Source organism: Panthera onca, chromosome D3, assembly GCF_046562875.1.
Source record: "Panthera onca isolate mPanOnc1 chromosome D3, mPanOnc1 haplotype 2, whole genome shotgun sequence".
Classification (NCBI taxonomy): domain Eukaryota; kingdom Metazoa; phylum Chordata; class Mammalia; order Carnivora; family Felidae; genus Panthera; species Panthera onca.
The window spans coordinates 93,117,576-93,132,832 of NC_138350.1; the positions used below are offsets into that span (position 1 = coordinate 93,117,576).

General features: G+C 52.4%; 1 protein-coding gene across 2 annotated transcripts in view; it reads left to right on the forward strand.

Annotated features, from left to right (window-relative positions):
* The window catches only part of KCNG2 (potassium voltage-gated channel modifier subfamily G member 2), a 72,848-nt gene that overhangs the window by 13,328 nt on the left and 44,263 nt on the right, over positions 1-15,257 (forward strand). The window lies entirely within an intron of this gene.

The window sequence follows — 15,257 nt, forward strand, 5'->3', positions numbered from 1 at the left end:
CAGGAGAGATACACAATCAGATCAACTGGTGCAGAAAAAGCGTTTGATAAGATCCAACACTCACCTGTAATGAAAACTCTCAGAAAACTAGAAATAGATGTTTAACCAGATAAAGAGCATCTCCAAAAAGCCTAAAGCTAACAGCATACACATGGCAAGAGGCTGAATGTTTTCCCCTAAGATCAGGAGCAAGACAAAACTGTCCACCCTCACCACTGTTACTCAACCTAGTACTGGAAGGCAGGTAAAACAGGAAAAGGAAACAAAAATGGTATAGGTTGGAAAGGGAGAAATAGAACTGTTCCTCTTTGCAGATAGTATGGTTATCTGTGTAGAAAATTCCAAGGCATGTACCCCCCAAACCACCTAAACAAATGAAAAGATATACCATGTTCGTGGATTGGAAGACCCTATATAGTTTACTTGTCTCTTCTCCTCAAATTGATCTGTGGATTTGATAAAGTTTCTATCAAAATCACAACAAGAATTTTTGTACACATAGGCAGCTTATTCTGAAATTCATATGGAAAGGCGTGAGCTCCAACATAGCTCAAACAATCTTGAAAACCAGTTCTCACTACCCAGTATTAATGTTCATTATATAGATCCAGGAGCCAGAACCATGTGATGCTGGCAGAGAGACAGAGAGATGCACAGAACAAAGGAACAGAATACAGACCCACACCAGTATGTCCAACTGATTTGTAACAAAGCTGCAAAGCCAGGTCAGTGGAGGAAGCAGAGTCGTCACAACAAATGACAGTTAAGCAACTGGTCATCCACAGGTGGGGAAAAAAAGAACCTCATACCTAACCTCATACTTAACCTCGGTTAAGTGTCTGACCCTTAATTGTGGCTCATGAGCTCACAGTTGTGAGATCAAGCCCCAGGTGGGGCTCCACAACTGACAGCATGGAGCCTGCTTGGGATTCTCTCTCTCTGCCCCTCCCCCACTCTCTCTCTCTCTCTTTCAAAATAAATAAATAAATATTTTTAAAAATGCATCATAAATTTAAATGTAAAACGTACAGCTATGAGACTTTTAGAAAACAATGAGAGAAAACCATTTGGATCTAGGGTTAGGCAAATAGTTTTTAGACTTCACACCAGGGCGCCTGGGTGGCTCAGTCGGTTGAGCGTCCGACTTCGGCTCGGGTCATGATCTCGCGGTTCGTGGGTTCGAGTCCCGTGTCGGGCTCTGTGCTGGCAGCTCGGAGCCTGGAGTCTGCTTCAGATTCTGTGTCTCCTCTCTCTGCCCCTCCCCTGCTCGCGCTCTGCCTCTCTCTCTCTCAAAAATAAATAAGCGATAGACTTGACACCAAATGCATGATCCATGAAAAGTAGACTTGATAAATCTGACCTTATGAAAATTAAAAACTGCCCTTCAAAGGACCATTTAAGAGCATGAAAGGAAAAGGTAAAGTGAGAGAAAATATTTGCAAACCACACGTCCAATAAAGGACCAAAATCTGTAATATATAAAGAACTCTCAAAACTCAATAGCAATCCACCCCCCCCAAAAAAAACACAAACAAAATATGCAATTAAATGAACAAAATATATGAAAAGATATTTCACTGAAGACGATATACAGATGTTAAATGAGCACATGGAAAGGCGTCCAACATCATTAGCTATTAGGGAAATGCAATTAAAACCATAAAGAGGTTATCATCACACACTTATCAAAGTGACTGAAATAAAAATAAACCCCAATACCGGTGAGGATGTAGAGAAATGATCTCTCATACATTGCTGATAGGAATGGAAAATGATATGATCACTCTAAAAATAGTTTGGCCATTTCTAATCAATCACGGAACTACCACGTGACCCCGTGGTTACACTCCTGGGCATTTATCCCAGAGAAATGACAACTTCTATTCACACAAAAACCTGTACACAACTGTTCATGGTAGTGCTGTTTGTAATAGTCGAAAACCGGACGCAATCCGATGTCCCTCTATGGGTGAATGCTTATACCACAGACGTCCTCACACGACACACTACTCAGCAGTGAGAAGGAGTAAACAATTTTTTTTCGATGTCTATTTGTTTTTGAGAGACAGAGAGAGAGCGAGTGAGTGGGGGAGGGACAGAGAGAGAGGGAGACAGAGGATCTGAAACGGGATCTCTGCTGACAGCAGTGAGCCCCGTGTGGGGCTCACACTCATGAACTGTGAGATCATGACCTGAGCCAAAGTCACACATTCAACTAACTGAGCCACCCGGGTGCCACAAGGAGTAAACTATTAACACACCCAACAACCTGGATGAATCTTCAGGGAATTATGCTGAATAAAATATGCGAATCTCTAAATGATCATCTAACGATTCCAACTTATATAATACTCTCGAAATGACAAATTACAGAGATGGGAAACAGATTAGCAGTTGCCAGGGGTTATGGAGGCGGGGACAGGGAGGGGCCTGGGTGTCAGGATGCACGTCCCGCATATGGGGCATCAGTGTCAATATCCCGGTGGTTTTAACACGGGGGAACTAGGTAAGGGGCACGCGGAATGTCCTTGTATTAGTGCTTCAATTGCATATGAAGCCACAGATATTTCAGAATAAGTTTTATCTTCAGAATGTGTATGCAAATATTTCATAGAAAGGTTTAGTAAAAGCTCTGGGCAAATGTGTCACCTTGAAAGTCACCTGTGGGTGTTGGATTGAATTTGAAGGGGATGGTGGACACGGGGGCTGTTGTAAATGCTAATATGGAGACACTTAGTTGGGATGAGGAAAGCGTCTCAGGAGAAGCGCGAGAGCATTCACAGTGTCTGACTGTAGGTTAGTATTGAAATACTGTCCACTCGCCGAAGAAAGTCGTGACGCATCCTCGGGTTGAGACAGTATGCACGCTTTCCGTAAACACGCTCGCCAGCGGTGTAGACGAACGTGGCGGAGTGGCTTCTAATGGCGTCGAAGAAGCCCCAGTGCCATGTTTATACTGGATTCCCAGTGTCAGTGAGAGAACCACCGTTTACCAGAAGCGTGGACATCATCATACTCCATGGCCGTCCGTCCCGTCCAACCAGACGGCACAGACCCCAAACTTGTCCTCGCAGGTCTTGCTCGACCTTTTTGACTGTTGACTTCTTCTGGGGAGGGAGGAAAGAGCAGAGTCCTGGAAACGAATCTGAGGACGCTCGAACTCCTGCCCCAGGGGCTTTCCTGCTATGGCGACCCGTCCTCCCAGTGTGCGGCCCTGCCCCTCTCTGCCCTTGACCCGGAGCCCCGCGGCCCGTATACGGAGTCAGCCAGCCACGAGGGAGAAGACCCAGGTTCCCACGGCTGTCTGGGGCGCTGGGGTTAAAGGTGTTCTTTTCCTCCTATTTTACTGTACTGTGTGATCTCCCATTTTTCCCATGGGTTACTTTTATCATCGGAACATTTTTTATGAAGTTGAACGTCTAAGACTCATTTAGGCGAATGAACGTAGAGAAGAATAAGAAAAACCAGAACGTACCCTTCTTGTGGCTAAAAGAACAGAGAAGAGTGTCGTATCTGCTGGGGGGCCCCACCCCTGGGTGGCCCCCGGGTCAGTCGCCATGCTGGGCGTTAGCTAGACGTAGACGGTGTGGGAGCGAGACGTTCCCACAGGAACGTTTGCTGATTTGAGTAAGGCCATGCACGCATCAGCAGGGCCAGCATGTGAGCGAGCGGAGGGACAGCCCGGCCACCATGAGGAGAGGAAGCAAGGACCGCAGAAACACAGCTGTCACACATACAGAATTTGCGGACTTTACTCCTGAACCAAGCAGATGCCTGGGGGCGGGCAGGTGGGCAGTAGCCCAGCTCCAGTGGCTCTTTGGCTCCCTGAAGCCACGGTCGTCACGCCCAGGGGTCCCGCACAGGTGTCGCACAGGCCGTCACATACTCGAGGGTCAGCAGGTACCGGGTGGGCACAGAGCTTTCTGGGATGCCCCGTCCTCTGCCCTTCCCCATCATCATGCCCACAGCCTCCCCTGCCCTGGGGCTCCTGGACCCCCACCACCTTTCCCATCTCTCTCGAGGCCTCATCCTTGACCCTGAAGGGGGGCAGCCCACCCCCCACCCCGGGACCCACAAGCCGGCCGCCCTGCAAGAGGCCACGAAGAGGGAGCTCTCGGATCGAGAGCTCCCGTCACCCCAGAGGGCGTGCACGGGGCGAGGACCCCAGCACAGAGGGATGCCCGCCCACGCCAGGTGCTCCTGCATTCCAGAGCCTCGGAGAAGCGGGAGGGGCCGGGGCTCCTTCCTCCTCCCGACCCGGCAGCCCGTCACCCCGACTCTTCACAGCAAACGCCATCACCAGCTTAGGAGACCATCCGAACTGAGGAGAAGTAAGAGAACCCCGAATAATCGGAAAGGAACACGGCTGGTTGTGACCTGATCACTGAGGAGTCAGCGGAGAAGTTGTTCACGTGTTAAAACCCGGGTTCCTGGGCAGGTGTCCTACCTCTGAGTGTGGCTCCACCCAGAGCAGGAGCAAGACCGGGTGTGGACAGAGTCGGGGCAGGAAGGGAGGGCATCTCAGCGAGACGGATGGCCGTGAGGGGAGCCTCGGGGACCCAAAGCTGACGTCCTCTGCAGACGGCCAGGCTGGAAGCGGTGTGCCCGGATGGCCCCTACGGCCTCGGGATCTTCTTGAACCCTGACTCCGCCTCTGGGCTCCCAGCCCCTCCCGGGAGAGGCCCGTGGCCGCCTGTGGCCCCCTGACGCCCCTCAGCTGCCACAGACCACGGGCCGAGCAGTGGGTCTCGGCGGGGAGGGCACCCAGCTTCTAGGGGGGCGCCTGGCCACAGAGGAGAGAGGGGGTATTTCCGGGGACTCCCGTGTGTGCGTCGGCCGCCTGTGGTCTTTCGGGAAATTCTGAGCGAGCCTCCTGAGGAGGGCGCTTCACCTGAGAATTCGGGGGGTTCCTCGTGCCAAGTGTGGCCAAGAGGAGGGTGACGAGGTGTAGCCAGGGTGCCTTCAGGACTCCGCGTGGGGTGTGCTGGACGTGTAAACGGCGCTTTCTTTGTGATCCTTGTAATCTGGACAACGACCCGGTGACAAGACCACAAGGAACTACACGGCTTTGGAGGGTTGTTACTGTGGTAAAATACACATCACGTGACAGGTGCCGCTCACCTGCCTCTAAGTGGCGGTTCGGGGGCGGGAATACATTCACGCTGTTGTCCGGCCATCACCATCCGTCTCTGGACCTTTCTCATCCAAGCACGTTAAACGGCAGCGCGGCGCCCCCGCCCCAGACCCTGCCCGCGTGTCGACACCTCAGTGTGCCTCTCGTTACCGGCTCGTTGTACTCAGCACGGCGTCGTCGAGGCTCGTGAATTTCTGCAGGGGTCAGAATCTCGTTCCTCTTTGAGGCTGAATGATATTCCAGCGGATGGATAGACCGCACTGTGCTCTCGATTCACCCACTGACGGACACGTGGGCTGTTTCCACCTTCCGGCTGTTGTGAGTGATGCTGCTGTGAACGTGGGTGTACAAATGTCTGACTGCATCTTGGGGCGGATGCCCAGGGGCGGACTTACCGGACCCTGCGGTGGTTCCACTTTTAACGTTCCGAGGAATTTCCACACCGTGTGCACAGTAGCTACACCCGTTTACGCTCCCAGGGCCCCAGGCCTCCACCTCCTTGCGAACACTTGTTGTGTTCTGTGTGTTTTCTTATAACGGCCCTTCTGGCGGGTGTGGATGGCGTCATTTCTCTAGTGATTAACGATGTTAGAGCATCTTTTCGCATGCTTATCGGCTATCAGGGTATCTTCCTTGGAGAAACGTCTATTCAAATGCTTTGCCCATTTACAATCGTTTTGTTGGTGCTGCTGTGTTCTCTGGCTACATGGAGTATTCTGGATATTAATCCTTGATCAGATATATGGTGAAAGTGAAAACACTTTCTCCCTTCAATCTGATCTGTGGGCCTTTTCACTGTTGATACTGTTGTGTGTTCACAAAATGGCTTAGGGTTGAGGAAGTCCAATCAGTGGATTTTTTCTTTTGTTACTTGTGCCTTTTGTGTCCTCTCCGAGAGCTCATCACCAAACGCAGTGTCATGAAGGCACTGTTTCCTTCCAGGAGGTTTAAGGTTTGGCTCTTACATTCAGCCCATTGGTCCGTGTTGAGTCAGTTCTTCAGTCTGGCGTGCAGCGAGGGTCCAGCCCCTTTCTTTTGCACGTGGACGTCCAGCGTTCCCAGCGCCATTTGTCAAAGACCGTCCTCTCCCCAGTGGATGGCCTCGGTGTCTTCACCAGCATCCGTGACCACGCACGGTGACTTCATTCTGGGCTCTCTGCTCTAATCCTTTGGTCCGTAAGTCTGTCTCGATGCCAGCAGAACTCTATTTTTAGTGGTTTTGAAATCAGGAAGTGTGAGACATCCAACGTTGTTTGTTTTCAAGACCGTTTCGGCTGTTCAGAGATCTCACATAGATTTCTTCTGTTTCTGCAAACACGTGTTGTTGGGACTTTGATAGGGCTGCACTGGGTCTCCAGGTCGTTCTGGGTGGTGTAGACACCTTCGTCCAGTAAGTCTTCCAGTACAGGAACGTGGGGTGTACGTCCTCTTTTTTTAACTGTTTTCTAATGTTTATTTATTTATGTTTTGAGACAGGGAGAGAGAGAGAGAGAGAGAGAGAGAATGAGCAGGGGAGGGGCAGAGAGACAGGAAGGCACAGAATCCGAAGCAGCTCCAGGCTCTGAGCTGTCAATACAGAGCCCGACACGGGGCTCGAACCCACAAACCGTGAGATCACGACCTGAGCCGAAGTCGGACGCCTGACCGACGGAGCCCTCCACGCACCCCAGGGTGTACTTCCTAGTAGCTGTGTGATCTTTAATTTCATCCAGCAGCCTTGATAGTTTTCACAGAAAACTCACCTCCGTGGTCAGGTGTATTCCTAAGTATTTTATCCTGTTTGATGCGATCATACGTGCAGTCGTCTTTCACTTACAACGGCCTGGGCTCTGCAGGGTCCAGGGCCGCGCCCCACACATACCTGCTTCCTGGGGCCTCTGCTGTCCAGCTTCCCTCACTCTGCTTCTGCCACGAGGTCCCCCAAGTTTTGCAAACATGGACGGATTTCCCCCCCCAACCTGGACCTGTCCGGTGAGTTGAGGACAGCAGTCGGGACACCTTCAGCCCGGCTCCTTATCACTAGCGCCCCGGTGCCACCATAGGACTGACTTCCTGGAGGAGAAGACATAAGCGGCACAGGTATTTTCCAGGAAGGTATCGCTGTCGTTAGAAGCGGCGGTAGTCACCGACCCCATGGCCCTCCCTGACCCCCGCGGCCTCTGGCAGGTGAGGTGCCACGCCGTTGAAGAAGGGCTGGGACGGCACACCCGCGACTCCAGGCTGCCGGGGCCCTGATGACTTTGCGGGACCGGGACGTTGGCTTTATTTGACTCGTTTTTAACTGTAGCAGCTGGAGACAAACGTGAAGGTGGGGGGGAGCCTTCGCTCTGCTGACAGAAAGCAGAATTTCTTTTAAAAATGTTGTTTTCTGAGGCCTGAAAGTCACAGCAGCCACAGGCGGATTGCCTGGAGGCCCTTTCGCCGTCCTGATGGTGCCTCGGAGGGTGCAGCGTGCCTTCAGGAGCAGTTAAGTAGCCTTACGTCCGGGAGACGGGCTCCAGATCAGCTCTGTGTCTCCAAAGAGCAGCTCCTCCCGCCCCGAGCCCCTTGTGTCAGGGACGGGGAAACGCCTCCTGGAAGAAGCAGCTGGAAGGCACCTTCCTTGCAGGCGCCGAGCTTGCCGATGCTTTGCAGGGAGGGCCGCTCCCCAGTTACCCCGAGGTGGGCCTCTGGCAGCCTTGCCGTTGAAAACGGCCCCCCAGTTGGCTGCACCGAGCCGTGGCCCGCCGTGGCCCCGGGGTCTGGCTGCTATCACTGAGGACATGTGCTCCAGCCCCTCAGAGCCCAGGGCCCGGCCCAGCACCTGCCCAGGGTAGACGCTCCTGTGTGTCAGATGACAAACTAAGGCGCCTGTGACAGCAAGGAGCTGAAGGAAACGAAAGACAGGAAAGGAGCAGCTGGGTGCACGCGGCCCTGGTGGGGAAGCTGGCCCTGCAGCCCTGGGGTGGGACTGAGCCCTTAACCCGCCCCCCTGCCCCCCAGGCCAGGGAGGGGCAGTGGCCGTGCCGGGAGGCAGGGGCGCAGACCACGTGCCCACAGGACGAAGGCCGTGGAAGAAGTCTGCAGAGGGATCCTGGGCAGGCCGATGCCCCTGGACGGCGCGTCCTCCACCCTGCGTCACGGCACGTGGCCACACGGACGCTCGCAACCTTGCAGGCGGACGTAAGGGTGCGGCTCAGGGTCGGCTGGCAGGGTCAGAGCCAGCGCTGTCCACCCTGCGGAACACAGACGCTGCCGTTGCAACCGTTCCAAACTTTCCTATGTGGCGGCAGTGACAGCGGTCGGCAGCACGTGTCGCTGCACCCACTGAGCGCTAACTCCCCCTCCCTCCCCCAGCCTCCCTGGTAACTTCTAAACTACTTCCTGTCTCCATAACTTTGCCTATTCTAGCCATTTCACACGCTATCTGTCCTTCCTGTGTCTGGCTTACTCACTTAGCATAATGTTTTCGCGGTCTCTCCGTGTCGCTGCGCGGATCAGTTCCTCCCTCCTTCTTGTGGCTGAAAACATCCCAGTGCATGTTTAGACCTCATTTTCTTTCTTTTCTTTTTTTTTTTTTTTTTTTTTTGGTAAAAATACGTAGTTTAATTTAAATTACCCTATAATTATTTTTTTCATTTCTTCTCTTAACTTCAAGAAAAAAACACTGAAGATTGTACAAATATACCATTGTCTTTATCCATCCATCCGTTGGAGGATGCTCCCACCTTTTGGTGAGTGTGAATAAGGCCGCTGTGAACACTAGCTTACACATATCTGCTGGAGTCCCTACTTCCGAGTATTTTAAGCATTACTTAGGGGTGGGATTGCATGGTTATATTATAATTCTATGTTTAATTTTTGAGGACCCTCCAGACTCTTCCACAGCAGCTACACCATTACATCCCCCCAGCCGTGCACGGGGTTCTGGTCTCTCCACATCCTTACCCACACCTGTTGCTTTCTGTCTTTGTGATTCTAGCCATCCCTGAGGTGGCAGGTGAAATGTCATTGGGGCTGTGATCTGCGTTTCCCCAATAGCTAATGACAGTGAGCATCTTTTTGGGCATTTATTGGCCATACGTATGTCTTCTTTGAAGAAATGTCTCTTCCAGTCCTTTGCCTGTTTTCTAACTGGGCTGTTTTGTTGTTGTGGAGTTGTGGGGGCTCTTGCACATTGTCAGTGTTAAGTCCTTACTGAGTACGTGACGGGGAAATACTTTCTGCGTTCCGTGGGCTATCTTCTCACTTTGCTGATAGTGTCCATGGGAGAACAAACGTCGTTAATAGAGCCCAATTGATCTATTTTTTCCTTTTGTTGCTGGTGCTTCTGTGGCATATTTAAAAAACCACTGCCGAATCCAAAGCTGTGAAGGTTTCACACTGTGTTTTTCCCTAAGAGTTTTATAGTTTTAGTTCTTAAACTTAGATTTTTTATGTACTTTGAGTTAAGTTTTATCAATGGTGTGAGGTAGGGATTTAAGTTCACCCTTTTGCACGTGGACACCCAGTTTTGCCAGTGCCATTTGCGGACAAGACTGTTTTTTCCACATTGAGTGGTGTTGGCACCCTTGTCTAAAATCAGCAGAACACGGATGTGAGGACTTATTTCTGGACTTCCTGGTACGTGACACTCATCAGTGTATCTGTGCGTCTGCCAGGGCCGTACTCTTGATTACTGTAGCTTTGTGGTATGTTTGGCGGTTGGGAAGTGCGAGACTTCCAACTTTGTTGTTCTCTTCAAGGTTATTTTGGCAATTCCGAGTCCCCAATATTCCTCATGAACCTAGAATAGGTTTTTTCTATTTCTGGAAAGAAAACACCGTTGGGGTTTTGAGAGGCCATCCTAGAAGTGGGCTGAACATCCTGGTAGGTTTGGCCTGTGCGAAACTCCCAGCACTAATATTTGGGGGAGGGTGTGAGGTTTCCAGTAAAACTGGTCAAATGCAGACTCACGACATTTCATTCCAGTGCCCTAGGGTTGAAGCAGAAGAGTTAGATTTAAAAAAACCAAAAACAAAAAGGCTTTATTTGAACTATTTTAGGCTTACAGAAAAGCTGCAAAATTAGTACAGGGCCTTCTCACCCGTCTCCTTAATGTCACGTCTCACCTGACGAGAACACAGTGACCCAACCAAGCCGTGGACGCTGGTCCTGCGCACTGACTGGGCTGGAAGCCTCCCTAAGCTGTGCCCACGTCCCGCTGATGTCTGTCCCAGGCCCCTGCCCAGGCCCCCACAGCACACTCGGCATGGCCTTCTCAGCCTGTCCCCTGCCCCTTGGCTGAGAAGAGGGCCGTTGTCAGCCTGTGAGAAGGTGCGGGCCTGAGCCGGCCCTCTGTGCACAGCTCTTACTGCCCTGGATTGTCCCCACGGCTCCTCAGGTCGGGTCCCGCCTCCTCAGCCGCAGTGACGTCGTGCTTTATGTGGCACGTGAGCTGAAGTCTCATTTAGTTCGTGGCATCTGAGGGGCTGTGGAGACCACCGTGTTTCTAAGGGTCGTAGCCGTGCAGAGGGCGCTCGGAGGGGGTCACCCTCCCGAATTTCTTCCTGTGGTCAGACACGTGTGTATTGTCACGTACCTCTGTGCCACCCAAAGCATGTCGCACTCTGCGTTTTCCTCTGCCCCTTGCGTTTCGCCTCACGGCCTGCCCCAGAGCGCACACCAGGTCTAGGGACCTTCCTCATTCTCTGTGCCCGGCAACACCCCACGTGTGGACCCCCAGGTGTGTGCGGTCCCTCCCCCGCACAGGCGTTTCCGGTGTCTGCTGTGGGGACCCGCGCTGCGCGCTCTGAGGTTCTCTGCAGACCCGCTCCGGGGGCTGCACCTGCAAGGCGGCCTCACGGTGCCGTGCGGTTGGCTTTGTAACTCGTTCAAGCCTCCCGGACGAGAAATGATGTCTCACTGTTGTTTCTCTGACGATGAGTGTACGTCAACATTTGTTCACATGTCTGAGAGCCATTTTTGTCTTTTTTGTGGATTGCCTTTTCGTGTTTTTTCCCTCGTTTCTCTATGGGGTTTGTGGTTCTTTGTCCCTCAGTTGTAAGAATTCTTTATACGTTGGCTTTTCTCCTAACCTCTTCTTCTTCAGAGTGTTCCTGACGACGCGTGCATCTCTGAATCGTAGCATGACGTGACTGACTCCATAAAAGGCTTGCTCTTTTACTAGGATTGAATTGAACGTATAAACCGACGTTAGGAGAACACTTCCTTGTGTAAAGTGCTGGGCTGTCCTGTCAGGGAACAAGGGATGCCCTCCCTGTGTTCCGCTCTCCTTCTGTGTTTGAATTGCTCCTTATAAAAGCTGTACACTTTCCTTGGGAAACATTTTCCCACGTATTTGGTTTTCTTCTCTTGCTGCCGTAAATGGACTTCTCGATCGTCACATCCTCTGTTTCTTGTGTGTGTGAAGAAAACTGTTGGCTTCGTGGCCCGCCACCTCACTCAGTTCTTTTGTTCCGTCATTAAAGTTTTACCATTGGTTCCCTGCGATTTTCCGAGCGTGCTGTCGTCTCCCGGCGGACACGGCTTTCCCTCCTTCGCTTACCCCCTCCTCTAACTCATGTTGCTGTGCCATTTCACTAGTTTGCGCCTCAAGGAGGGTGGTGAGTGATTTCAGAGACAGCGGGTGTCCTTCCCTTGCTTTTTCTGGGAACACCTCTCATACTGAACCAGAGACTGGCTTTTCACATGGTAGTTTACGTGTTAATGAAATATTCCTCGGCTTCTCGACGTTGTTAAGAGGCTTTCTTGGTGTCTATGGAGATAATCCGATGATTCTTTACCCTTAGATTTATTTTTATGGTGTATGATGTTATTGAACCTGTCCTGCATTCCCGGAATAAATTCCACTTTTCCTAGTATTTTTTTAAGTTCATTTATTTATTTTCAGAGAGAGGGAACACGTGCGCACAAGAGTGGGGAGGGGCAGGGAGAGAGGGAGAGAGAGAATCGAGCCCGACTCGGGGCTCAACCTCACGAACCATGAGATCATGACCTGAGCCAAGATTAAGAGATCAAGGCCTAACCGACTGAGCCACCCAGGCGCCCCTCTAGTATTTTTTTTAAAGACACGTTGGGGTTTTTTTCTGTTTATAATATTTGCTTAGATTTTTTGCATTGATATTCATGAGCGATACTGGACTATCGTTTTCTTTCTTTGCACTAATCATGTTTGGCTTAAGTATCAGTGTTTACCTGCTTTGTAAAAGGGATTCAGAAGTTTTCTTTGTTTTCCATGCTCTGGAATAATTCCTAGAGCATCAGGACTATCAGGTCTCTTATGAGGTTTGGTAGAATTCCCAGTGAACTCATCTGGGTTTGGTACTTTTTGTAGGCTAGGTAATTCCTTCATAACTTTCTCTGTTTCCTCAGTGGTGATTGGCATGTTTACATCTCCCTCGTGGGATCAGTTTTGATGGTCTGTATTTCCTCTAGGTTTCCAGACTTATTTGCATAGAAGACTTCAAAGTGTCTCATGATTTTTTATATTCTATTTCAAAAGTTAAATTTTTTTGACTATAGTCATGTGGTTAAAAAAGGCGGGGGGCGGGGGAGAAGTTTGAGTGACCAGAAAAGACTGCCATCCTAGAATCTTTTTTTTAAATTTTTTTTTAACATTTATTCATTTTTGAGAGTGAGACAGAGCATGAGCGGGAGAGGGGCAGAGAGAGGCAGACACAGAATCGGAAGCAGGCTCCAGGCTCCGAGCCATCAGAGCCCGACGCGGGGCTCGAACTCACAGACTGTGAGATCGTGACCTGAGCTGAAGTCGGACGCTCGACCGACCGAGCCGCCCAGGCGCCCCAGCCATCCTAGAATCTTAAGCATGATTATTTTCAAAGCAACATGTTACAGACTACTGTTCGCTCTCAGTTTTCAGAGAATAAGCCAGCATGTGGTTTGACGAAATGCCCCTTCCGTGCTGTCGGTTGGAGAACCGCCCACCGTGAAAGTAGTTTCAGTGCTTGGGAATCACGGGAGCCCAGAGACGGGGAGGCTCTGACCATCCCTGCTGCTGGCTCACACAGCTTCCAGAGCAAATACCGGGGTGTTCCGTGCCAATACAGACGTCTCACAAAGGCAGATGTATCACATCACCATTTCATGGGGTGTCCCTCTCATCACATACAAACCTGTAGGACGCGACTGTCCCCCTGTCGTTGCCCAGGCTTGAAAAGATTGTCTTGAAAGCGACGCAGAAAGGAAGCTCCCTGAAGGGGACGTTGTGGGTCTGTGGGCTCAGGTTGTGGGACGTGCCCCCTGGGTCCGCACCTGCCCCAGCCTGGCAGCGAGGGGGGGCCCACGGTGTCGGCGCACGAAAGTCGGGGCAAGTGCGACAGCGTTCTCGTCAAACTGGCCGAGGGAACCCTGGATGGTGAGTTCTCCACGTGAAGGTCGCTGCTTCCGACTTTACGTGAAGACTTATTTTTGCAAAAGTGGGCAGCACCAGACCCCGTGGAGGCGTGCTGTCCCCTCTGTGGGGAAATGACGGCCACTCAGAAATCGGGCCATCAGCGCCCCCCCCTCCCCCACCCGCACACGTGCCGTTGGCACCACGGCGAGGCAGCTTCACAACTGCGCACACGGCTTCTCACGGAAAGTTGAATTATGTGCGCTACGTTCTGTTTCAGGGGCAGGGCGGTGATTAATCACATGTTTTATAAAATTGATTTGAAAAAGAAATTACCGATTAAGAGTTGTCGTGATTGAAAAGTAAAATTAAATCATCTGGGAAATTTGCTCCCTTCCTGTTGGGGTCAGCGAGATCTGCCGTTTGTGTCTGCCGTCACTGGGGTGGGGAGGGGGGCCAGCTTTGGTCTCCGCTGGTCCTTTATGGGGACGCGACAGAGGCCTGAGGACCAGCCTGGGGCCCCTCACTGAGGGCTCGGCAGAGACTCCCCGGGGTCGTGCAGCCAGAGTGGAGCCTGGCGGCTTGTCCGAAACAGACCCTGTGCCCTCGGATTGCAGCCCCCACCCCGGCCTGTCCGGTGCCGGGGGTGCCGGTGGGCAGAGGGCGGGAACAGGGAAACTACCGGAACCCATGGGAAGTTCAAACCGAGCTCCCATTTATTTCCCCTGCTATTTCGGTGGCTCTGTCCCGCAAGCCAGGGCCAGGCCGCACCGGGGCCGTGGCGTCCGGATGGAGCGGGGGCTCGGGCCGGGACAGGGCAGGGGACTCAGTGGCTGAGGGTAGCAGCTCTCACACGTCTCCGCGGCCTTCAAGGAGCTGGGTTTTCACGTGGGTCGTGTGTAGCATCACCGCCAGCTAGAAACCGACGGGCAGAAGCGCCCTGAGGGCCGTGCCCTGGATGGGCCAAGGTTCCAGCCCCTGCCCGGATGAGGGGCTGCACAGATTCTCACCGCGGGTGAGAGGTGCTCAGGGCGGACTTGGGAAATGCTAGAAGGAGTGTCAGCCACTCCCTCCAGGACTGCGTTTCCTGCAAGCTTCGGGCCCGGAAAGCACCGGCGAGCAGATGGGCGACTCCCCTGCCCACCCGTCCGCTGCCCGCTGCTCACAGCGCTCGCTTGGAGGGTGGTGGGCGGAGGGAAGTCTCTCTTCTCTGGACTCCACAAGCAAAAATAGTTCCATAAATAGCTGCTTCAGAGGAAAAATGAAGTTGACAGTACATTTGCATACAAGTGTGCTAATTATAATCCTCTTACCTATACACTGAAACAGATTTAGCAGTTACAATTGGACTGGAGCAGCTCGTCTTCTCAAAAATAGGCCCCGGGCAGAGAGGGGCGTGTTAGGCACATACGAGGGCGTGTGTGTCTATCTTTGCAGACTAATGGGACCGCGGGTGGGGGGCCCAGGCTGCCCCTCACGGGTCTCGTGGGGCCCCGCGGTATGGCTGACCCGGAGGGGACGTGGTGCACACCTGGGGTCGGCTGGACCGGGGACACCGAGGCAGGGGGAGCAGGCGCCCCGGTTACAGTGACTTGTGTTCCAGCAGCTTCATCGGTGCAGGGGCGGCTGATTCTCGGGGGGAGGGAAGGAGACGCTCTGGGCACGTAGGATGTGGCGAGCACTGGCGTTGCCCAGACGTCCGGGAGGAGGTCAGAAGCCACCAGGTGCAGAGAGAGAGGTGAGGAGCCAGGACCCGGCCTCTCTGTCCCAACCGCACGCCGGTCCATATGA